Source organism: Marmota monax, unplaced genomic scaffold, assembly GCF_021218885.2.
Source record: "Marmota monax isolate L192 unplaced genomic scaffold, Marmota_monax_Labrador192_F-V1.1 WCK01_AAM20220418_F8-fsc00310, whole genome shotgun sequence".
NCBI classification, from domain to species: domain Eukaryota; kingdom Metazoa; phylum Chordata; class Mammalia; order Rodentia; family Sciuridae; genus Marmota; species Marmota monax.
In genome coordinates this window covers 1,210,173-1,234,363 of record NW_026692085.1, presented here as the reverse complement: position 1 = coordinate 1,234,363, position 24,191 = coordinate 1,210,173, and positions in this window count along the sequence as shown.

Here is a 24,191-nt window from a genome sequence, read left to right as displayed (position 1 = left end):
GCTCTGTCTTTACCAGCCAGGTGTGCCTGTGCACATGCTTTGTGGTCACCCTCCAGGTGTGTCTGTGCCCATGCTCTGTGGTCACCAGCCAGGTGTGCCAGTGCACATGCACTGTGGTCACCACCGAGGTGTGTCATGGCACATGTACTGTGGTCACCAGCCAGGTGTGTCAGTGCCCATGTACTGTTGTCACCAGCCAAATTTGTATGTGCCCATGCTCTGTGGTCACCAGCCAGGTGTGTCTGAGCTTATGCTCTGATGTCTCCAGCCAGGTGTGCCTGTGCCCATGCTCTGTGGTAGCCAGCCAGGTGTGCCTGTGCAAATGCTCTGTGATCACCAGCAAGATGTGTCAGTGCCAATGCACTGTGGTCACCATCCGTGTGTGTCTGTGCCCATGCACTGTGGTCACCAGCCAGGTGTGCCTGTTCCCATGCTCTGTGGTCACCAGCCAGGGGTGTCTGTGCACATGCTCTGTCTTTACCACCCAGGTGTTCCTGTGAACATGCTTTGTGGTCACCCTCCAGGTGTGTCTGTGCCCATGCTCTGTGGTCACCAGCCAGGTGTGCCTGTGCACATGCTCTGTCATCACCAGCCAGGTGTGTCTGTGCCCATGTTCTGTGGTCACCAGCCAGGTGTGTCTGTGCCCATGTTCTGTGGTCACCACCGAGGTGTGTCTGGGCACATGTACTGTGGTCACCAGCCAGGTGTGTATGTGGCTATGCTCTGTGGTCACCAGCCAGGAGTGCCTGTGCCCATGCTCTGTGGTCACCAGGAAGGTGTGCCTGTGCACATGCTCTGTGGTCACCAGCCAGGAGTGTCTGTGCACATTATCTGTGGACACCAGCCAGGTGTGTCTGTGCCCATGCTCTGTGGTCACCACCCAGGTGTGCCTGTGCACATGCTCTGTGGTCACCAGCCAGGTGTGTCTAGGCCCATGCTCTGTGGTCACCAGCCGGGTGTGTCTGTGCCCATGCTCTGTGGTCACCAGCCAGGTGTGCCTGTGCACATGCACTGTGGTCACCACCGAGGTGTGTCACGGCACATGTACTGTGGTCATCAGCCAGGTGTGTCTAGGCCCATGCTCTGTGGTCACCAGCCAGGTGTGTCTGTGCACATGCTCTGTGGTGACCAACAAGGCGTGTCTGTGCCCATGCTCTGTGGTCACCAGCCAGGTGTGTCTCTGCACATGCTCTGTCTTTACCAGCCAGGTGTGCCTGTGCACATGCTCTGTGGTCACCAGCCAGGTGTGTCTGTGCCCATGCTCTGTGGTCACCAGCCAGGTGTGCCTGTGCACATGCTCTGTGGTCACCAGCCAGGTGTGTCTAGGCACATGCTCTGTGGTCACCAGCCAGGTGTGTCTGTGCCATGCTCTGTGGTCACCAGCCAGGTGTGTCTGTGCCCATGCTCTGTGGTCACCAGCCAGGTGTGTCTGTGCCCATGCTCTGTGGTCACCAGCCAGGTGTGTCTGTGCACATGCTCTGTGGTCACCAGCCAGGTGTGTCTGTGCCCATGCTCTGTGGTCACCAGCCAGGTGTGTCTGTGCCCATGCTCTGTGGTCACCAGCCAGGTGTGCCTGTGCACATGCTCTGTGGTCACCAGCCAGGTGTGTCTGTGCTCATGCTCTGATGTCACCAGCCAGGTGTGTCTGTGCCCATGCTCTGTGGTCACCAGCCAGGTGTGCCTGTGCAAATGCTCTGTGATCACCAGCAAGATGTGTCAGTGCCAATGCACTGTGGTCACCATCCGGTGTGTCTGTGCCCATGCTCTGTGGTCACCAGCCAGGTGTGCCTGTGCCATGCTCTGTGGTCACCAGCCAGGGGTGTCTGTGCACATGCTCTGTCTTTACCACCCAGGTGTTCCTGTGAACATGCTTTGTGGTCACCCTCCAGGTGTGTCTGTGCCCATGCTCTGTGGTCACCAGCCAGGTGTGCCTGTTCCCATGCTCTGTGATCACCAGCCAGGTGTGTCTGTGCCCATGGTCTGTGGTCACCAGCCAGGTGTGTCTGTACACATGCACTGTGGTCACCACCGAGGTGTGTCTGGGCACATGTACTGTGGTCACCAGCCAGGTGTGTATGTGCCCATGCTCTGTGGTCACCAGCCAGGAGTGCCTGTGCCCATGCTCTGTGGTCACCAGGAAGGTGTGCCTGTGCACATGCTCTGTGGTCACCAGCCAGGAGTGTCTGTGCCCATTATCTGTGGACACCAGCCAGGTGTGTCTGTGCCCATGCTCTGTGGTCACCACACAGGTGTGCCTGTGCACATGCTCTGTGGTCACCAGCCAGGTGTGTCTAGGCCCATGCTCTGTGGTCACCAGCCGGGTGTGTCTGTGCCCATGCTCTGTGGTCACCAGCCAGGTGTGCCTGTGCACATGCACTGTGGTCATCACCGAGGAGTGTCACGGCACATGTACTGTGGTCACCAGCCAGGTGTGTCTAGGCCCATGCTCTGTGGTCACCAGCCAGGTGTGTCTGTGCACATGCTCTGTGGTGACCAGCGAGGCGTGTCTGTGCCCATGCTCTGTGGTCACCTGCCAGGTGTGTCTGTGCACATGCTCTGTCTTTACCAGCCAGGTGTGCCTGTGCACATGCTTTGTGGTCACCCTCCAGGTGTGTCTGTGCCCATGCTCTGTGGTCACCAGCCAGGTGTGCCAGTGCACATGCACTGTGGTCACCACCGAGGTGTGTCATGGCACATGTACTGTGGTCACCAGCCAGGTGTGTCAGTGCCCATGTACTGTTGTCACCAGCCAAATTTGTATGTGCCCATGCTCTGTGGTCACCAGCCAGGTGTGTCTGAGCTTATGCTCTGATGTCACCAGCCAGGTGTGCCTGTGCCCATGCTCTGTGGTAGCCAGCCAGGTGTGCCTGTGCAAATGCTCTGTGATCACCAGCAAGATGTGTCCGTGCCAATGCACTGTGGTCACCATCCGTGTGTGTCTGTGCCCATGCACTGTGGTCACCAGCCAGGTGTGCCTGTTCCCATGCTCTGTGGTCACCAGCCAGGGGTGTCTGTGCACATGCTCTGTCTTTACCACCCAGGTGTTCCTGTGAACATGCTTTGTGGTCACCCTCCAGGTGTGTCTGTGCCCATGCTCTGTGGTCACCAGCCAGGTGTGCCTGTGCACATGCTCTGTCATCACCAGCCAGGTGTGTCTGTGCCCATGTTCTGTGGTCACCAGCCAGGTGTGTCTGTGCCCATGTTCTGTGGTCACCACCGAGGTGTGTCTGGGCACATGTACTGTGGTCACCAGCCAGGTGTGTATGTGGCTATGCTCTGTGGTCACCAGCCAGGAGTGCCTGTGCCCATGCTCTGTGGTCACAAGGAAGGTGTGCCTGTGCACATGCTCTGTGGTCACCAGCCAGGAGTGTCTGTGCACATTATCTGTGGACACCAGCCAGGTGTGTCTGTGCCCATGCTCTGTGGTCACCACCCAGGTGTGCCTGTGCACATGCTCTGTGGTCACCAGCCAGGTGTGTCTAGGCCCATGCTCTGTGGTCACCAGCCGGGTGTGTCTGTGCCCATGCTCTGTGGTCACCAGCCAGGTGTGCCTGTGCACATGCACTGTGGTCACCACCGAGGTGTGTCACGGCACATGTACTGTGGTCATCAGCCAGGTGTGTCTAGGCCCATGCTCTGTGGTCACCAGCCAGGTGTGTCTGTGCACATGCTCTGTGGTGACCAACAAGGCGTGTCTGTGCCCATGCTCTGTGGTCACCTGCCAGGTGTGTCTCTGCACATGCTCTGTCTTTACCAGCCAGGTGTGCCTGTGCACATGCTTTGTGGTCACCCTCCAGGTGTGTCTGTGCCCATGCTCTGTGGTCACCAGCCAGGTGTGCCTGTGCACATGCACTGTGGTCACCACTGAGGTGTGTCACGGCACATGTACTGTGGTCACCAGCCAGGTGTGTCAGTGCCCATGTACTGTTGTCACCAGCCAAGTGTGTATGTGCCCATGCTTTGTGGTCACCAGCCATGAGTGCCTGTGCCCATGCTCTGTGGTCACCAGCCAGGTATGCCTGTGCACATGCTCTGTGGTCACCAGCCAGGTATGTCTAGGCCCACGCTCTGTGGTCACCAGCCATGTGTGTCTGTGCCATGCTCTGTGGTCACCAGCCAGGTGTGTCTGTGCACATGCTCTGTGGTCACCAGCCAGGTGTGTCAGTGCCCATGTACTGTGGTCACAGGCCAGGTGTGTCAGTACCCATGTACTGTGGTCACCAGCCCGGTGTGTCTGTGCAAATGCTCTGTGGTCACCAGCCAGGAGTGTCTGTGCATATTATCTGTGGACACCAGCCAGGTGTGTCTGTGCCCATGCTCTGCGGTCACCAGCCAGGTGTGCCTGTGCACATGCTCTGTGGTCACCAGCCAGGTGTGTCTAGGCCCATGCTCTGTGGTCACCAGCCGGGTGTGTCTGTGCCCATGCTCTGTGGTCACCAGCCGGTTGTGCCTGTGCACATCCTCTGTGGTCACCAGCCAGGTGTGTCTGTGCTCAAGCACTGTGGTCACCAGCCAGGTGTGTCTGTGCACATGCACTGTGGTGACCAGCCAGGTGTGTCTGCACATGCTCTGTGGTCACCAGCCAGGTGTGTCAGTGCCCATGTACTATGGTCACCAGCCAGGAGTGCCTGTGCCCATGCTCTGTGGTCACCAGCCAGGTGTTCCTGTGCATATTCTCTGTGGTCACAAGCCAGGTGTGTCTGTGCCCATGCTCTATGGTCACCAGCCGGGTGTGTATGTGCCCATGCTCTGTGGTCACCAGCCGGTTGTGCCTCTGCACATACTCTGTGGTCACCAGCCAGATGTATCTGTGCTCATGCACTCTGGTCACCACCCAGGTGTGTCTCTGCACATGCTCTGTGGTCAACAGCCAGGTGTGTCTGTGCACATGCACTGTGGTCACCATCCAGGTGTGCCTGTGCCCATACTCTGTGGTCACCGGGAAGGTGTGCCTGTGAACATGCTCTGTGGTCACCAGCCAGGTGTGCCTGAGTCCATGCTCTGTGCTCACCAGCAAGGTGTGTCCGTGCCCATGCTCTGTGGTCACCAGCCAGGTTTGTCTGTGCCCATGCTGTGTGGTCACAAACGAGGTGTGTCAGTGCCCGTGTACTGTGGTCACCAGCCAGGTGTGCCTGTGCCCATGCTCTAGGGTCACCCGCAAGGTGTGTCTGTGCACATGCTCTGTCTTTACCAGCCAGGTGTCTGTGTACATGCTCTGTCTTTACCAACCAGGTGTGCCTGTGCCCATGCTCTGTGGTCACCAACCAGGTGTGTCTGTGCACATGCTCTGTGGTTATCAGCCAGGTGTGTCGGTACACATGCTCTGTGGTGACCAGCCAGGTGTGTCTGTGCCCATGGACTGTGGTCACCAGCCAGGTGTGTCTGTGCCCATTCTCTGTGGTCACCAGCCAGTTGTGCCTGTGCACATACTCTGTGGTCACCAGCCAGGTGTGTCTGTGCTCATGCTCTGATGTCTCCAGCCAGGTGTGCCTGTGCCCATGCTCTGTGGTAGCCAGCCAGGTGTGCCTGTGCAAATGCTCTGTGATCACCAGCCAGATGTGTCAGTGCCAATGCACTGTGGTCACCATCCGTGTGTGTCTGTGCCCATGCACTGTAGTCACCAGCCAGGTGTGCCTGATCCCATGCTCTGTGGTCACCAGCCAGGGGTGTCTGTGCACATGCTCTATCTTTACCACCCAGGTGTTCCTGTGAACATGCTTTGTGGTCAACCTCCAGGTGTGTCTGTGCCCATGCTCTGTGGTGACCAGCCAGGTGTGCCTGTACCCATGCTCTGTGATCACCAGCCAGGTGTGTCTGTGCCCATGGTCTGTGGTCACCAGCCAGGTGTGTCTGTACACATGCACTGTGGTCACCACCGAGGTGTGTCTGGGCACATGTACTGTGGTTACCAGCCAGGTGTGTATGTGCCCATGCTCTGTGGTCACCAGCCAGGAGTGCCTGTGCCCATGCTCTGTGGTTACCAGGAAGGTGTGCCTGTGCACATGCTCTGTGGTCACCAGCCAGGAGTGTCTGTGCCCATTATCTGTGGACACCAGCCAGGTGTGTCTGTGCCCATGCTCTGTGGTCACCACACAGGTGTGCCTGTGCACATGCTCTGTGGTCACCAGCCAGGTGTGTCTAGGCCCATGCTCTGTGGTCACCAGCCGGGTGTGTCTGTGCCCATGCTCTGTGGTCACCAGCCAGGTGTGCCTGTGCACATGCACTGTGGTCATCACCGAGGAGTGTCACGGCACATGTACTGTGGTCACCAGCCAGGTGTGTCTAGGCCCATGCTCTGTGGTCACCAGCCAGGTGTGTCTGTGCACATGCTCTGTGGTGACCAGCGAGGCGTGTCTGTGCCCATGCTCTGTGGTCACCTGCCAGGTGTGTCTGTGCACATGCTCTGTCTTTACCAGCCAGGTGTGCCTGTGCACATGCTTTGTGGTGACCCTCCAGGTGTGTCTGTGCCCATGCTCTGTGGTCACCAGCCAGGTGTGCAAGTGCACATGCACTGTGGTCACCACCGAGGTGTGTCATGGCACATGTACTGTGGTCACCAGCCAGGTGTGTCAGTGCCCATGTACTGTTGTCACCAGCCAAATTTGTATGTGCCCATGCTCTGTGGTCACCAGCCAGGTGTGTCTGAGCTTATGCTCTGATGTCACCAGCCAGGTGTGCCTGTGCCCATGCTCTGTGGTAGCCAGCCAGGTGTGCCTGTGCAAATGCTCTGTGATCACCAGCAAGATGTGTCAGTGCCAATGCACTGTGGTCACCATCCGTGTGTGTCTGTGCCCATGCACTGTGGTCACCAGCCAGGTGTGCCTGTTCCCATGCTCTGTGGTCACCAGCCAGGGGTGTCTGTGCACATGCTCTGTCTTTACCACCCAGGTGTTCCTGTGAACATGCTTTGTGGTCACCCTCCAGGTGTGTCTGTGCCCATGCTCTGTGGTCACCAGCCAGGTGTGCCTGTGCACATGCTCTGTCATCACCAGCCAGGTGTGTCTGTGCCCATGTTCTGTGGTCACCAGCCAGGTGTGTCTGTGCCCATGCTCTGTGGTCACCACCGAGGTGTGTCTGGGCACATGTACTGTGGTCACCAGCCAGGTGTGTATGTGGCTATGCTCTGTGGTCACCAGCCAGGAGTGCCTGTGCCCATGCTCTGTGGTCACAAGGAAGGTGTGCCTGTGCACATGCTCTGTGGTCACCAGCCAGGAGTGTCTGTGCACATTATCTGTGGACACCAGCCAGGTGTGTCTGTACCCATGCTCTGTGGTCACCACCCAGGTGTGCCTGTGCACATGCTCTGTGGTTACCAGCCAGGTGTGTCTAGGCCCATGCTCTGTGGTCACCAGCTGGGTGTGTCTGTGCCCATGCTCTGTGGTCACCAGCCAGGTGTGCCTGTGCACATGCACTGTGGTCACCACCGAGGTGTGTCACGGCACATGTACTGTGGTCATCAGCCAGGTGTGTCTAGGCCCATGCTCTGTGGTCACCAGCCAGGTGTGTCTGTGCACATGCTCTGTGGTGACCAACAAGGCGTGTCTGTGCCCATGCTCTGTGGTCACCTGCCAGGTGTGTCTCTGCACATGCTCTGTCTTTACCAGCCAGGTGTGCCTGTGCACATGCTTTGTGGTCACCCTCCAGGTGTGTCTGTGCCCATGCTCTGTGGTCACCAGCCAGGTGTGCCTGTGCACATGCACTGTGGTCACCACTGAGGTGTGTCACGGCACATGTACTGTGGTCACCAGCCAGGTGTGTCAGTGCCCATGTACTGTTGTCACCAGCCAAGTGTGTATGTGCCCATGCTTTGTGGTCACCAGCCATGAGTGCCTGTGCCCATGCTCTGTGGTCACCAGCCAGGTATGCCTGTGCACATGCTCTGTGGTCACCAGCCAGGTATGTCTAGGCCCACGCTCTGTGGTCACCAGCCATGTGTGTCTGTGCCATGCTCTGTGGTCACCAGCCAGGTGTGTCTGTGCACATGCTCTGTGGTCACCAGCCAGGTGTGTCAGTGCCCATGTACTGTGGTCACCAGCCAGGTGTGTCAGTACCCATGTACTGTGGTCACCAGCCCGGTGTGTCTGTGCAAATGCTCTGTGGTCACCAGCCAGGAGTGTCTGTGCATATTATCTGTGGACACCAGCCAGGTGTGTCTGTGCCCATGCTCTGCGGTCACCAGCCAGGTGTGCCTGTGCACATGCTCTGTGGTCACCAGCCAGGTGTGTCTAGGCCCATGCTCTGTGGTCACCAGCCGGGTGTGTCTGTGCCCATGCTCTGTGGTCACCAGCCGGTTGTGCCTGTGCACATCCTCTGTGGTCACCAGCCAGGTGTGTCTGTGCTCAAGCACTGTGGTCACCAGCCAGGTGTGCCTGTGCACATGCTCTGTGGTCACCAGCCAGGTGTGTCTAGGCCCATGCTCTGTGGTCACCAGCCAGGTGTGTCTGTGCCCATGCTCTGTGGTCACCAGCCGGTTGTGCCTGTGCACATCCTCTGTGGTCACCAGCCAGGTGTGCCTGAGTCCATGCTCTGTGCTCACCAGCAAGGTGTGTCCGTGCCCATGCTCTGTGGTCACCAGCCAGGTGTGTCTGTGCCCATGCTGTGTGGTCACAAACGAGGTGTGTCAGTGCCCGTGTACTATGGTCACCAGCCAGGTGTGCCTGTGCCCATGCTCTAGGGTCACCCGCAAGGTGTGTCTGTGCACATGCTCTGTCTTTACCAGCCAGGTGTCTGTGTACATGCTCTGTCTTTACCAACCAGGTGTGCCTGTGCCCATGCTCTGTGGTCACCAGCCAGGTGTGTCTGTGCACATGCTCTGTGGTCACCACCGAGGTGTGTCTGGGCACATGTACTGTGGTCACCAGCCAGGTGTGTATGTGGCCATGCTCTGTGGTCACCAGCCAGGAGTGCCTGTGCCCATGCTCTGTGGTCACAAGGAAGGTGTGCCTGTGCACATGCTCTGTGGTCACCAGCCAGGAGTGTCTGTGCACATTATCTGTGGACACCAGCCAGGTGTGTCTGTACCCATGCTCTGTGGTCACCACCCAGGTGTGCCTGTGCACATGCTCTGTGGTCACCAGCCAGGTGTGTCTAGGCCCATGCTCTGTGGTCACCAGCTGGGTGTGTCTGTGCCCATGCTCTGTGGTCACCAGCCAGGTGTGCCTGTGCACATGCACTGTGGTCACCACCGAGGTGTGTCACGGCACATGTACTGTGGTCATCAGCCAGGTGTGTCTAGGCCCATGCTCTGTGGTCACCAGCCAGGTGTGTCTGTGCACATGCTCTGTGGTGACCAACAAGGCGTGTCTGTGCCCATGCTCTGTGGTCACCTGCCAGGTGTGTCTCTGCACATGCTCTGTCTTTACCAGCCAGGTGTGCCTGTGCACATGCTTTGTGGTCACCCTCCAGGTGTGTCTGTGCCCATGCTCTGTGGTCACCAGCCAGGTGTGCCTGTGCACATGCACTGTGGTCACCACTGAGGTGTGTCACGGCACATGTACTGTGGTCACCAGCCAGGTGTGTCAGTGCCCATGTACTGTTGTCACCAGCCAAGTGTGTATGTGCCCATGCTTTGTGGTCACCAGCCATGAGTGCCTGTGCCCATGCTCTGTGGTCACCAGCCAGGTATGCCTGTGCACATGCTCTGTGGTCACCAGCCAGGTGTGTCTAGGCCCACGCTCTGTGGTCACCAGCCATGTGTGTCTGTGCCATGCTCTGTGGTCACCAGCCAGGTGTGTCTGTGCACATGCTCTGTGGTCACCAGCCAGGTGTGTCAGTGCCCATGTACTGTGGTCACAGGCCAGGTGTGTCAGTACCCATGTACTGTGGTCACCAGCCAGGTGTGTCTGTGCAAATGCTCTGTGGTCACCAGCCAGGAGTGTCTGTGCATATTATCTGTGGACACCAGCCAGGTGTGTCTGTGCCCATGCTCTGCGGTCACCAGCCAGGTGTGCCTGTGCACATGCTCTGTGGTCACCAGCCAGGTGTGTCTAGGCCCATGCTCTGTGGTCACCAGCCGGGTGTGTCTGTGCCCATGCTCTGTGGTCACCAGCCGGTTGTGCCTGTGCACATCCTCTGTGGTCACCAGCCAGGTGTGTCTGTGCTCAAGCACTGTGGTCACCAGCCAGGTGTGCCTGTGCACATGCTCTGTGGTCACCAGCCAGGTGTGTCTAGGCCCATGCTCTGTGGTCACCAGCCAGGTGTGTCTGTGCCCATGCTCTGTGGTCACCAGCCGGTTGTGCCTGTGCACATGCTCTGTGGTCACCAGCCAGGTGTGCCTGAGTCCATGCTCTGTGCTCACCAGCAAGGTGTGTCCGTGCCCATGCTCTGTGGTCACCAGCCAGGTTTGTCTGTGCCCATGCTGTGTGGTCACAAACGAGGTGTGTCAGTGCCCGTGTACTATGGTCACCAGCCAGGTGTGCCTGTGCCCATGCTCTAGGGTCACCCGCAAGGTGTGTCTGTGCACATGCTCTGTCTTTACCAGCCAGGTGTCTGTGTACATGCTCTGTCTTTACCAACCAGGTGTGCCTGTGCCCATGCTCTGTGGTCACCAACCAGGTGTGTCTGTGCACATGCTCTGTGGTTATCAGCCAGGTGTGTCGGTACACATGCTCTGTGGTGACCAGCCAGGTGTGTCTGTGCCCATGGACTGTGGTCACCAGCCAGGTGTGTCTGTGCACATGCTCTGTGGTCACCAGCCAGGTGTGCCTGAGTCCATGCTCTGTGGTCACAACCCAGGTGGGCCTGTGCCCATGCTCTGTGGTCACCAGCCAGGTGTGTCTGTGCCCATGCTCTGTGGTCACCAGCCAGATGGTCAGTGCCAAGGTACTGTGGTCACCAGCCAGGTGTGCCTGTGCCCATGCTCTGTGGTCACCAGCCAGGTGTGTCTGTGCACATGCTCTGTGGTTATCAGCCAGGTGTGTCTGTGCCCATGCTCTGTGGTGACCAGCCAGGTGTGTCTGTGCCCATGCACTGTGGTCACCATCCGAGTGTGTCTGTGCCCATGCACTGTGGTCACCAGCCAGGTGTGTCTGTGCCCATGCTCTGTGGTCACCACCCAGGTATGCCTGTGCACATGCTCTGTGGTCACCAGCCAGGTGTGCCTGTGCCCATGCTCTGTGGTAACCAGCCTGGTGTGCCTGTGTAAATGCTCTGTGATCACCAGCCGGTGTGCCAGTGCACATGCTCTGTGGTCACCAGTCACGTGTGCCTGTAAACATGTACTGTGCTCTCCAGCCAAGTGTGTCTCTGCACATGCTCTGTGGTCACCAGCCAGGTGTGCCTGTGCACATGCTCTGTGGTCACCAGCCAGGTGTGTCTAGGCCCATGCTCTGTGGTTACGAGCCAGGTGTGTCTGTGCCCATGCTCTGTGGTCACCAGCCAGGTGTGTCTGTGCACATGCTCTGTGGTCACCAGCCAGGTGTGTCAGTGCCCATGTACTGTGGTCACAGGCCAGGTGTGTCAGTACCCATGTACTGTGGTCACCAGCCAGGTGTGTCTGTGCACATGCTCTGTGGTCACCAGCCAGGTGTGCCTGTGGCCATGCTCTGTGGTCACCAGCCAGGTGTGTCTGTGCCCATGCTCTGTGGTCACCAGCCAGTTGTGCCTGTGCACATACTCTGTGGTCACAAGCCAGGTGTGTCTGTGCTCATGCTCTGATGTCTCCAGCCAGGTGTGCCTGTGCCCATGCTCTGTGGTAGCCAGCCAGGTGTGCCTGTGCAAATGCTCTGTGATCACCATCCAGATGTGTCAGTGCCAATGCACTGTGGTCACCATCCGTGTGTGTCTGTGCCCATGCACTGTGGTCACCAGCCAGGTGTGCCTGTTCCCATGCTCTGTGGTCACCAGCCAGGTGTGTCTGTGCACATGCTCTGTCTTTATCACCCAGGTGTTCCTGTGAACATGCTTTGTGGTCACCCTCCAGGTGTGTCTGTGCCCATGGTCTGTGGTCACCAGCCAGGTGTGTCTGTACACATGCACTGTGGTCACCACCGAGGTGTGTCTGGGCACATGCTCTGTCTTTATCACCCAGGTGTTCCTGTGAACATGCTTTGTGGTCACCCTCCAGGTGTGTCTGTGCCCATGCTCTGTGGTCACCAGCCAGGTGTGCCTGTTCACATGCTCTGTGATCACCAGCCAGGTGTGTGTGTGCCCATGGTCTGTGGTCACCAGCCAGGTGTGTCTGTGCACATGCACTGTGGTCACCACCGAGGTGTGTCTGGGCACATGTACTGTGGTCACCAGCCAGGTGTGTATGTGCCCATGCTCTGTGGTCACCAGCCAGGAGTGCCTGTGCCCATGCTCTGTGGTCACCAGGAAGGTGTGCCTGTGCACATGCTCTGTGGTCACCAGCCAGGAGTGTCTGTGCACATTATCTGTGGTCACCAGCCAGGTGTGTCTGTGCCCATGCTCTGTGGTCACCACACAGGTGTGCCTGTGCACATGCTCTGTGGACCCCAGCCAGGTGTGTCTAGGCCCATGCTCTGTGGTCACCAGCCAGGTGTGTCTGTGCCCATGCTCTGTGGTCACCAGCCAGGTGTGCCTGTGCACATGCACTGTGGTCACCACCGAGGTGTGTCACGGCACATGTACTGTGGTCATCAGCCAGGTGTGTCTAGGCCCATGCTCTGTGGTCACCACCGAGGTGTGTCTGTGCACATGCTCTGTGGTGACCAACGAGGCGTGTCTGTGCCCATGCTCTGTGGTCACCTGCCAGGTGTGTCTGTGCACATGCTCTGTCTTTACCAGCCAGGTGTGCCTGTGCACATGCTTTGTGGTCACCCTCCAGGTGTGTCTGTGCCCATGCTCTGTGGTCACCAGCCAGGTGTGCCTGTGCCCATGCACTGTGGTCACCACTGAGGTGTGTCACGGCACATGTACTGTGGTCACCAGCCAGGTGTGTCAGTGCCCATGTACTGTTGTCACCAGCCAGGTGTGTATGTGCCCATGCTCTGTGGTCACCAGCCAGGAGTGCCTGTGCCCATGCTCTGTGGTCACCAGGAAGGTGTGCCTGTGCACATGCTCTGTGGTCACCAGCCAGGTGTGCCTGTGCCCATGCTTTGTGGTCACCAACCAGGTGTGTCAGTGCCCATGTACTATGGTCACCAGCCAGGTGTGCCTGTGCCATGCTCTAGGGTCACCCGCCAGGTGTGTCTGTGCACATGTTCTGTCTTTACCAGCCAGGTGTCTGTGTACATGCTCCGTCTTTACCAACCAGGTTTGACAGTGCACATGCTCTGTGGTCACCAACCAGGTGTGTCTGTGCACATGCTCTGTGGTTACCAGCCAGGTGTGTCTGTGCCCATGCACTGTGGTCACCATCCAGGTGTGTAGGTGCCCATGCTCTGTGGTCACCAGCCGGTTGTGCCTGTGCACATACTCTGTGGTCACCAGCCGGGTGTGTCTGTGCTCATGCACTGTGGTCACCAGCCGGTTGTACCGGTGCACATACTCTGTGGTCACCAGCCAGATGTATCTGTGCTCATGCACTATGGTCACCAGCCAGGTGTGTCTGTGCCCATGCTCTGTGGTCACCAGCCAGGTGTGTCTGTGCACATGCTCTGTGGTCACCATCCAGGTGTGTCTGTGCCCATGCTCTGTGGTCACCAGCCAGGTGTGCCTGTGCACATGCTCTGTGATCACCAGCCAGGTGTGTCTGTGTCCATGGTCTGTGGTCACCAGCCAGGTGTGTCTGTGCCCATGCTCTGTGGTCACCAGCCAGGTGTGCCTGTGCACATGCTCTGTGGTCACCAGCCAGGTGTGTCTAGGCCCATGCTCTGTGGTCACCAGCCGGGTGTGTCTGTGCACATGCTCTGTGGTCACCAGCCGGTTGTGCATGTGCACATACTCTGTGGTCACCAGCCAGATGTGCCTGTGCCCATGCTCTGTGGTCACCTGCCAGGTGTGTCTGTGCCCATGCTCTGTGGTCACCAGCCAGGTGTGCCTGTGCACATGCTCTGTGGTTACCATCCAGGTGTGTTTAGGCCCATGCTCTGTGGTCACCAGCCAGGTGTGTCAGTGCCCATGCTCTGTGGTCACCAGCCAGGTGTGTCTGTGCACATGCTCTGTGGTCACCAGCCAGGTATGTCAGTGCCCATGTACTGTGGTCACAGGCCAGGTGTGTCAGTACCCATGTACTGTGGTCACCAGCCAGGTGTGTCTGTACCCATGCTCTGTGGTCACCAGCCACGTGTGTCACTGCCCATGTACTGTGGTCACAGGCCAGGTGTGTCAGTACCCATGTACTGTGGTCACCAGCAAGGTGTGTCTGTGCCCATGCTCTGGGGTCACCAGCCAGGTGTTCTTGTGCCCATGCACTGTGGTCACCAGCCAGGTGTGTCTGTGCCCATGCTCTGTGGTCACCAGCCAGTTGTGCCTGTGCACATACTCTGTGGTCACCAGCCAGGTGTGTCTGTGCTCATGCTCTGATGTCTCCAGCCAGGTGTGCCTGTGCCCATGCTCTGTGGTCACCAGCCAGGTGTGTCTGTGCACATGCTCTGTGGTCACCAGCCAGGTGTGTCAGTGCCCATGCACTGTGGTCACCATCCAGGTGTGTCTGTGCCCATGCACTGTGGTCACCAGCCAGGTGTGTCTGTGCACATGCTCTGTGGTCACAAGCCAGGTGTGCCTGTGCCCATGCTCTGTGGTAACCAGCCAGGTGTGCCTGTGTAAATGCTCTGTGATCACCAGCCGGTGTGCCAGTGCACATGCTCTGTGGTCACCAGTCACGTGTGCCTGTAAACATGTACTGTGCTCTCCAGCCAAGTGTGTCTCTGCACATGCTCTGTGGTCACCAGCCAGGTGTGCCTGTGCACATGCTCTGTGGTCACCAGCCACGTGTGTCTAGGCCCATGCTCTGTGGTTACGAGCCAGGTGTGTCTGTGCCCATGCTCTGTGGTCACCAGCCAGGTGTGTCTGTGCACATGCTCTGTGGTCACCAGCCAGGTGTGTCAGTGCCCATGTACTGTGGTCACAGGCCAGGTGTGTCAGTACCCATGTACTGTGGTCACCAGCCCGGTGTGTCTGTGCAAATGCTCTGTGGTCACCAGCCTGGTGTGCCTGTGGCCATGCTCTGTGGTCACCAGCCAGGTGTGTCTGTGCCCATTCTCTGTGGTCACCAGCCAGTTGTGCCTGTGCACATACTCTGTGGTCACAAGCCAGGTGTGTCTGTGCTCATGCTCTGATGTCTCCAGCCAGGTGTGCCTGTGCCCATGCTCTGTGGTAGCCAGCCAGGTGTGCCTGTGCAAATGCTCTGTGATCACCATCAAGATGTGTCAGTGCCAATGCACTGTGGTCACCATCCGTGTGTGTCTGTGCCCATGCACTGTGGTCACCAGCCAGGTGTGCCTGTTCCCATGCTCTGTGGTCACCAGCCAGGGGTGTCTGTGCACATGCTCTGTCTTTATCACCCAGGTGTTCCTGTGAACATGCTTTGTGGTCACCCTCCAGGTGTGTCTGTGCCCATGGTCTGTGGTCACCAGCCAGGTGTGTCTGTACACATGCACTGTGGTCACCACCGAGGTGTGTCTGGGCACATGTACTGTGGTTACCAGCCAGGTGTGTATGTGCCCATGCTCTGTGGTCACCAGCCAGGAGTGCCTGTGCCCATGCTCTGTGGTCACCAGGAAGGTGTGCCTGTGCACATGCTCTGTGGTCACCAGCCAGGAGTGTCTGTGCCCATTATCTGTGGACACCAGCCAGGTGTGTCTGTGCCCATGCTCTGTGGTCACCACCCAGGTGTGCCTGTGCACATGCTCTGTGGTCACCAGCCAGGTGTGTCTAGGCCCATGCTCTGTGGTCACCAGCCAGGTGTGTCTGTGCACATGCTCTGTGGTCACCAGCCAGGTGTGCCTGTGCACATGCACTGTGCTCATCACCGAGGTGTGTCACGGCACATGTACTGTGGTCACCAGCCAGGTGTGTCTAGGCCCATGCTCTGTGGTCACCAGCCAGGTGTGTCTGTGCACATGCTCTGTGGTGACCAGCGAGGCGTGTCTGTGCCCATGCTCTGTGGTCACCTGCCAGGTGTGTCTGTGCACATGCTCTGTCTTTACCAGCCAGGTGTGCCTGTGCACATGCTCTGTGGTCACCAGCCAGGTGTGTCTGTGCCCATGCTCTGTGGTCACCAGCCAGGTGTGCCAGTGCACATGCACTGTGGTCACCACCGAGGTGTGTCATGGCACATGTACTGTGGTCACCAGCCAGGTGTGTCAGTGCCCATGTACTGTTGTCACCAGCCAAGTTTGTATGTGCCCATGCTCTGTGGTCACCAGCCAGGTGTGTCTGTGCTTATGCTCTGATGTCTCCAGCCAGGTGTGCCTGTGCACATGCTCTGTGGTAGCCAGCCAGGTGTGCCTGTGCAAATGCTCTGTGATCACCATCCAGATGTGTCAGTGCCAATGCACTGTGGTCACCATCCGTGTGTGTCTGTGCCCATGCACTGTGGTCACCAGCCAGGTGTGCCTGTTCCCATGCTCTGTGGTCACAAGCCAGGGGTGTCTGTGCACATGCTCTGTCTTTACCACCCAGGTGTTCCTGTGAACATGGTTTGTGGTCACCCTCCAGGTGTGTCTGTGCCCATGCTCTGTGGTCTCCAGCCAGGTGTGCCTGTTCACATGCTCTGTGATCACCAGCCAGGTGTGTGTGTGCCCATGGTCTGTGGTCACCAGCCAGGTGTGTCTGTGCACATGCACTGTGGTCACCACCGAGGTGTGTCTGGGCACATGTACTGTGGTCACCAGCCAGGTGTGTATGTGCCCATGCTCTGTGGTCACCAGCCAGGAGTGCCTGTGCCCATGCTCTGTGGTCACCAGGAAGGTGTGCCTGTGCACATGCTCTGTGGTCACCAGCCAGGAGTGTCTGTGCACATTATCTGTGGACACCAGCCAGGTTTGTCTAGGCCCATGCTCTGTGGTCACCAGCCGGGTGTGTCTGTGCCCATGCTCTGTGGTCACCAGCCAGGTGTGCCTGTGCACATGCACTGTGGTCACCACCGAGGTGTGTCACGGCACATGTACTGTGGTCATCAGCCAGGTGTGTCTAGGCCCATGCTCTGTGGTCACCACCGAGGTGTGTCTGTGCACATGCTCTGTGGTGACCAACGAGGCGTGTCTGTGCCCATGCTCTGTGGTCACCTGCCAGGTGTGTCTGTGCACATGCTCTGTCTTTACCAGCCAGGTGTGCCTGTGCACATGCTTTGTGGTCACCCTCCAGGTGTGTCTGTGCCCATGCTCTGTGGTCACCAGCCAGGTGTGCCTGTGCCCATGCACTGTGGTCACCACTGAGGTGTGTCACGGCACATGTACTGTGGTCACCAGCCAGGTGTGTCAGTGCCCATGTACTGTTGTCACCAGCCAAGTGTGTATGTGCCCATGCTCTGTGGTCACCAGCCAGGAGTGCCTGTGCCCATGCTCTGTGGTCACCAGGAAGGTGTGCCTGTGCACATGCTCTGTGTTCTCCAGCCAGGTGTGCCTGTGCCCATGCTTTGTGTTCACCAACCAGGTGTGTCAGTGCCCATGTACTATGGTCACCAGCCAGGTGTGCCTGTGCCATGCTCTAGGGTCACCCGCCAGGTGTGTCTGTGCACATGTTCTGTCTTTACCAGCCAGGTGTCTGTGTACATGCTCCGTCTTTACCAACCAGGGTTGCCAGTGCACATGCTCTGTGGTCACCAACCAGGTGTGTCTGTGCATATGCTCTATGGTTACCAGCCAGGTGTGTCTGTGCACATGCTCTGTGGTGACCAGCCAGGTGTGTCTGTGCCCATGCACTGTGGTCAACATCCAGGTGTGTAGGTGCCCATGCTCTGTGGTCACCAGCCGGTTGTGCCTGTGCACATACTCTGTGGTCACCAGCCGGGTGTGTCTGTGCTCATGCACTGTGGTCACCAGCCGGTTGTACCGGTGCACATACTCTGTGGTCACCAGCCAGATGTATCTGTGCTCATGCACTATGGTCACCAGCCAGGTGTGTCTGTGCCCATGCTCTGTGGTCACCAGCCAGGTGTGTCTGTGCACATGCTCTGTGGTCACCATCCAGGTGTGTCTGTGCCCATGCTCTGTGGTCACCAGCCAGGTGTGCCTGTGCACATGCTCTGTGATCACCAGCCAGGTGTGTCTGTGTCCATGGTCTGTGGTCACCAGCCAGGTGTGTCTGTGCACATGCACTGTGGTCACCACCGAGGTGTGTCTGGGCACATGTACTGTGGTCACCAGCCAGGTGTGTATGTGCCCATGCTCTGTGGTCACCAGCAAGGAGTGCCTGTGCCCATGCTCTGTGGTCACCAGGAAGGTGTGCCTGTGCACATGCTCTGTGGTCACCAGCCAGGAGTGTCTGTGCACATTATCTGTGGACACCAGCCAGGTGTGTCTGTGCCCATGCTCTGTGGTCACCACCCAGGTGTGCCTGTGCACATGCTCTGTGGTCACCAGCCAGGTGTGTCTAGGCCCATGCTCTGTGGTCACCTGCCGGGTGTGTCTGTGCACATGCTCTGTGGTCACCGGCCGGTTGTGCATGTGCACATACTCTGTGGTCACCAGCCAGATGTGCCTGTCCCTATGCTCTGTGGTCACCTGCCAGGTTTGTCTGTGCCCCTGCTCTGTGGTCACCAGCCAGGTGTGCCTGTGCACATGCTCTGTGGTTACCATCCAGGTGTGTTTAGGCCCATGCTCTGTGGTCACCAGCCAGGTATGTCAGTGCCCATGCTCTGTGGTCACCAGCCAGGTGTGTCTGTGCACATGCTCTGTGGTCACCAGCCAGGTATGTCAGTGCCCATGTACTGTGGTCACAGGCCAGGTGTGTCAGTACCCATGTACTGTAGTCACCGGCCAGGTGTGTCTGTACCCATGCTCTGTGGTCACCAGCCACGTGTGTCAGTGCCCATGTACTGTGGTCACAGGCCAGGTGTGTCAGTACCCATGTACTGTGGTCACCAGCAAGGTGTGTCTGTGCCCATGCTATGGGGTCACCACCCAGGTGTTCTTGTGCCCATGCACTGTGGTCACCAGCCAGGTGTGTCTGTGCCCATGCTCTGTGGTCACCAGCCAGGTGTGTCTGTGCTCATGCTCTGATGTCTCCAGCCAGGTGTGCCTGTGCCCATGCTCTGTGGTAACCAGCCAGGTGTTCCTGTGCAAATGCTCTGTGATCACCAGCCAGGTGTGTCAGTGCCAATGCACTGTCGTCACCATCCGGGTGTGTCTGTGCCCATGCACTGTGGTCACCAGCCAGGTGTGTCTGTGCACATGCTCTGTGGTCACCAGCCTGGTGTGTCTGTGCCCATGCTCTGTGGTCACCAGCCAGGTGTGTCAGTTCCCATGTACTGTGGTCCCCATCCAGGTGTGTCTGTGCTCATGTACTGTGGTCACCACCCAGGTGTGTCTGTGCCCATGCTCTGTGATATCCAGCCAGGTGTGTCTGTGCCCATGCTCTGTGGTCACCAGCCAGATGTGCCTGTGCCCATGCTCTGTGGTCACCAGCCAGGTTTGTCTGTGCCCATGCTCTGTGGTCACCAGCCAGGTGTGTCTGTGCACATGCTCTGTGGTCACCAGCCAGGTGTGTCTGTGCCCATGCTCTGTGGTCACCAGCCAGGTGTGTCGGTTCCCATGTACTGTGGTCACCAGCCAGGTGTGTCTGTGCTCATGTACTGTGGTCACCAGCCAGGTGTGTCTGTGCCCATGCTCTGTGGTCACCAGCCAGGTGTGTCTGTGCCCATGCTCTGTGGTCACCAGCCAGGTGTGCCTGTGCCCATGCTCTGTGGTCACCAGCCAGGTTTGTCTGTGCCCCTGCTCTGTGGTCACGAGCTAGGTGTGTCTGTGCATATGCTATGTGGTCACCAGCCAGGTGTGCCTGTGCCCATGCTCTGTGGTCACCAGCCATGTGTGTCTGTGCCCATGCTCTTTGGTCACCAGGCAGGTGTGTCAGTGCCCATGTACTGTGGTCACCAACCAGGTCTGCCTGTGCCCATGCACTGTGGTCACCAGCCAGGTGTGTCTGTGCACATCCTCTGTGGTTACAGCCAGGTGTGTGTGTGCACATGCTCTGTGGTCACCAGCAAGGTGTGTCTGTGCCCACGCTCTGGGGTCACCAGCCAGCTGTGTCAGTGCCCATGTACTGTGGTCACCAGCCAGGTTTTTCGGTGCCCATGCTCTGTGATCACCAGCCAGGTGTGTCTGTGCACATGCTCTGTGGTCACCAGCCAGGTGTGTCAGTGCCCACGTACTGTGGTCACCATCCAGGTGTGCCTGTGCCCATGCTCTGTGGTCACCAGCCAGGTGTGTCTGTGCACATGCTCTGTCTTTACCAGCCAGGTGTGCCTGTGCACATGCTTTGTGGTCACCCTCCAGGTGTGTCTGTGCCCATGCTCTGTGGTCACCAGCCAGGTGTGCCTGTGCACATGCACTGTGGTCACCACCGAGGTGTGTCAGGGCACATGTACTGTGGTCACCAGCCAGGTGTGTCAGTGCCCATGTACTGTTGTCACCAGCCAGGTGTGTATGTGCCCATGCTCTGTGGTCACCAGCCAGGAGTGTCTGTGCCCATGCTCTGTGGTCACCAGGAAGGTGTGCCTGTGTACATGCTCTGTGGTCACCATCCAAGTGTGCCTGTGCCCATGCTCTGTGCTCACCAGCAAGGTGTGTCTGTGCCCATGCTCCGTGGTCACCAGCCAGGTTTGTCTGTACCCATGCTGTGTGGTTACCAACCAGATGTGTCAGTGCCCGTGTACTATGGTCACTAGCCAGTTGTGCCTGTGCCCATGCTCTAGGGTCATCCGCCAGGTGTGTCTGTGCACATGCTCTGTCTTTACCAGCCAGGTGTCTGTGTACATGCTCTGTCTTTACCAACCAGGTTTGCCAGTGCACATGCTCTGTGGTCACCAACCAGGTGTGTCTGTGCACATGCTCTATGGTTACCAGCCAGGTGTGTCTGTGCACATGCTCTGTGGTGACCACCCAGGTGTGTCTGTGCCCATGCACTGTGGTCACCAGCCAGGTGTGTCTGTGCCCATGCTCTGTGGTCACCAGCCAGGTGTGCCTGTGCCCATGCTCTGTGGTAACCAGCCAGGTGTGCCTGTGTAAATGCTCTGTGATCACCAGCCGGTGTGCCAGTGCACATGCTCTGTGGTCACCAGTCACGTGTGCCTGTGAACAAGTACTGTGCTCTCCAGCCAGGTGTGTCTCTGCACATGCTCTGTGGTCACCAGCCAGGTGTGCCTGTGCACATGCTCTGTGGTCACCAGCCACGTGTGTCTAGGCCCATGCTCTGTGGTTACCAGCCAGGTGTGTCTGTGCCCATGCTCTGTGGTCACCAGCCAGGTGTGTCTGTGCACATGCTCTGTGGTCACCAGCCAGGTGTGTCAGTGCCCACGTTCTGTGGTCACAGGCCAGGTGTGTCAGTACCCATGTACTGTGGTCACCAGCCAGGTGTGTCTGTGCAAATGCTCTGTGTTCACCAGCCTGGTGAGCCTGTGGCCATCCTCTGTGGTCACCAGCTAGGTGTGTCTGTGCCCATGCTCTGTGGTCACCAGCCAGGTGTGTCAGTGCCCATGTACTGTGGTCACCAGCCAGGTCTGCCTGTGCCCATGCAGTGTGGTCACCAGCCAGGTGTGTCTGTGCCCATGCTCTGTGGTCACCAGCCAGGTGTGTCTGTGCCCATGCTCTGTGGTCACCAGCCAGGTGTGCCTGTGTAAATGCTCTGTGATCAAGAGCAGCGTGTGCCAGTGCACATGCTCTGTGGTCACCAGTCACGTGTACCCGTGAACAAGTACTGTGCTCTCCAGCCAGGTGTGTCTCTGCCCATGCTCTGTGGTCACCAGCCAGGAGTGTCTGTGCACATAACCTGTGGACACCAGCCACGTGTGTCTGTGCCCATGCTCTGTGGTCACCAGCCAGGTGTGCCTGTGCACATGCTCTGTGGTCACCAGCCAGGTGTGTCAGTGCCCATGTACTGTGGTCACAGGCCAGGTGTGTCAGTACCCATGTACTGTGGTCACCAGCCAGGTGTGTCTGTGCCAGTGATCTGTGGTCACCAGCCAGGTGTTCCTGTGCCCATGCACTGTGGTCACCAGCCAGGTGTGTCAGTACCCATGTACTGTGGTCACCAGCCAGTTGTGCCTGTGCACATGCTCTGTGGTCACCAGCCAGGTGTGTCTGTGCTCATGCTCTGATGTCTCCAGCCAGGTGTGCCTGTGCCCATGCTCTGTGCTCACCAGCCAGGTGTGTCAGTGCCAATGCACTGTGGTCACCATCCGGGTTTGTCTGTGCCCATGCACTGTGGTCACCATCCAGGTGTGTCTGTGCCCATGGTCTGTGGTCACCAGCCAGGTGTGTCAGTGCCCATGTACTGTGGTCACCAGCGAGGTGTGCCTGTGCCCATGCTCTGTGGTCACCAGCCAGGTGTGCCTGTGTAAATGCTCTATGATCACCAGCCGGTGTGCCAGTGCACATGCTCTGTGGTCACCAGTCACGTGTGCCTGTGAACATGTACTGTGCTCTCCAGCAAGGTGTGTCTCTGCACATGCTCTGTGGTCACCAGCCAGGAGTGTCTGTGCACATTACATATGGACACCAGCCACGTGTCTGTGCCCATGCTCTGTGGTCAGCAGCCAGGTGTGCCTGTGCACATGCTCTGTGGTCACCAGCCAGGTGTGTCTAGGCCCACGCTCTGTGGTCACCAGCCAGGTGTGTCTGTGCACATGCTCTGTGGTCACCAGCCAGGTGTGTCAGTGCCCATGTACTGTGGTCACAGGCCAGGTGTGTCAGTACCCATGTACTGTGGTCACCAGCCAGGTATGTCTGTACCCATGCTCTGTGGTCACCAACCAGATGTGCCTGTGCCCATGCACTGTGGTCACCAGCCAGGTGTGTCTGTGCCCATGCACTATGGTCACCAGCCAGGTGTGCCTGTGCAAATGCTCTGTGGTCACCAGCCTGGTGTGCCTGTGCCAGTGATCTGTGGTCACCAGCCAGGGGTTCCTGTGCCCATGCACTGTCGTCACCAGCCAGGTGTGTCTGTGCCCATGCTCTGTGGTCACCAGCCAGTTGTGCCTGTGCACATACTCTGTGGTCACCAGCCAGGTGTGTCTGTGCTCATGCTCTGATGTCACCAGCCAGGTGTGCCTGTGCCCATGCTCTCTGGTAACCAGCCAGGTGTGCCTGTGCATATGCTCTGTGATCAACAGCCACGTTTGTCTGTTCCCATGCACTGTGTTTACCAGCCAGGTGTGCCTGTGCCCATGCTCTGTGGTCACCAGCCAGGGGTGTCTGCGCACATGCTCTGTCTTTACCACCCAGGTGTGCCTGTGGACATGCTTTGGGGTCACTCTGCAGGTGTGTCTGTGCCCATGCTCTGTGGTCACCAGCCAGGTGTGCCTGTGCACATGCTCTGTGATCTCCAGCCAGGTGTGTCTGTGCCCATGGTCTGTGGTCACCAGCCAGGTGTGTCTGTGCACATGCACTGTGGTCACCAGCCAGGTGTGTCTAGGCCCATGCTCTGTGGTCACCAGCCAGGTGTGCCTGTGCACATAGTCTGTGGTCACCAGCCAGGTGTGTCTGTGCCCATGCTCTGTGGTCACCAGCCAGGTGTGCCTGTGCACATGCTCTGTGGTCACCAGCCAGGTGTGTCTAGGCCCATGCTCTGTGGTCACCAGCCGGTTGTGCCTGTGCACATACTCTGTGGTCACCAGCCAGGTGTGTCTGTGCTCATGCACTGAGGTCACCAGCCGGTTGTGCCTGTGCACATACTCTGTGGTCACCAGCCAGGTGTGTCTGTGCTCATGCACTATGGTCACCAGCCAGGTGTGTCAGTGCCCATGCTCTGTGGTCACCAGCCATGTGTGTCTGTGCACATGCACTGTGGTGACCAGCCAAGTGTGTCTGCACATGCTCTGTGGTCACCAGCCAGGTGTGTCAGTGCCCATGTACTGTGGTCACCAGCCAGGAGTGCCTGTGTCCATGCTCTGTGGTCACCAGCCAGGTGTTCCTGTGCACATGCTCTGTGGTCAGCAGCCAGGTATGTCTGTGCCCATGCTCTGTGGTCACCAGCCAGGTGTGTCTGTGCACATGCTCTGTGGTCACCAGCCAGGTGTGTCAGTGCCCATGTACTGTGGTCACAGGCCAGGTGTGTCAGTACCCATGTACTGTGGTCACCAGCCAGGTGTGTCTGTGCAAATGCTCTGTGGTAACCAGCCAGGTGTGTCTGTG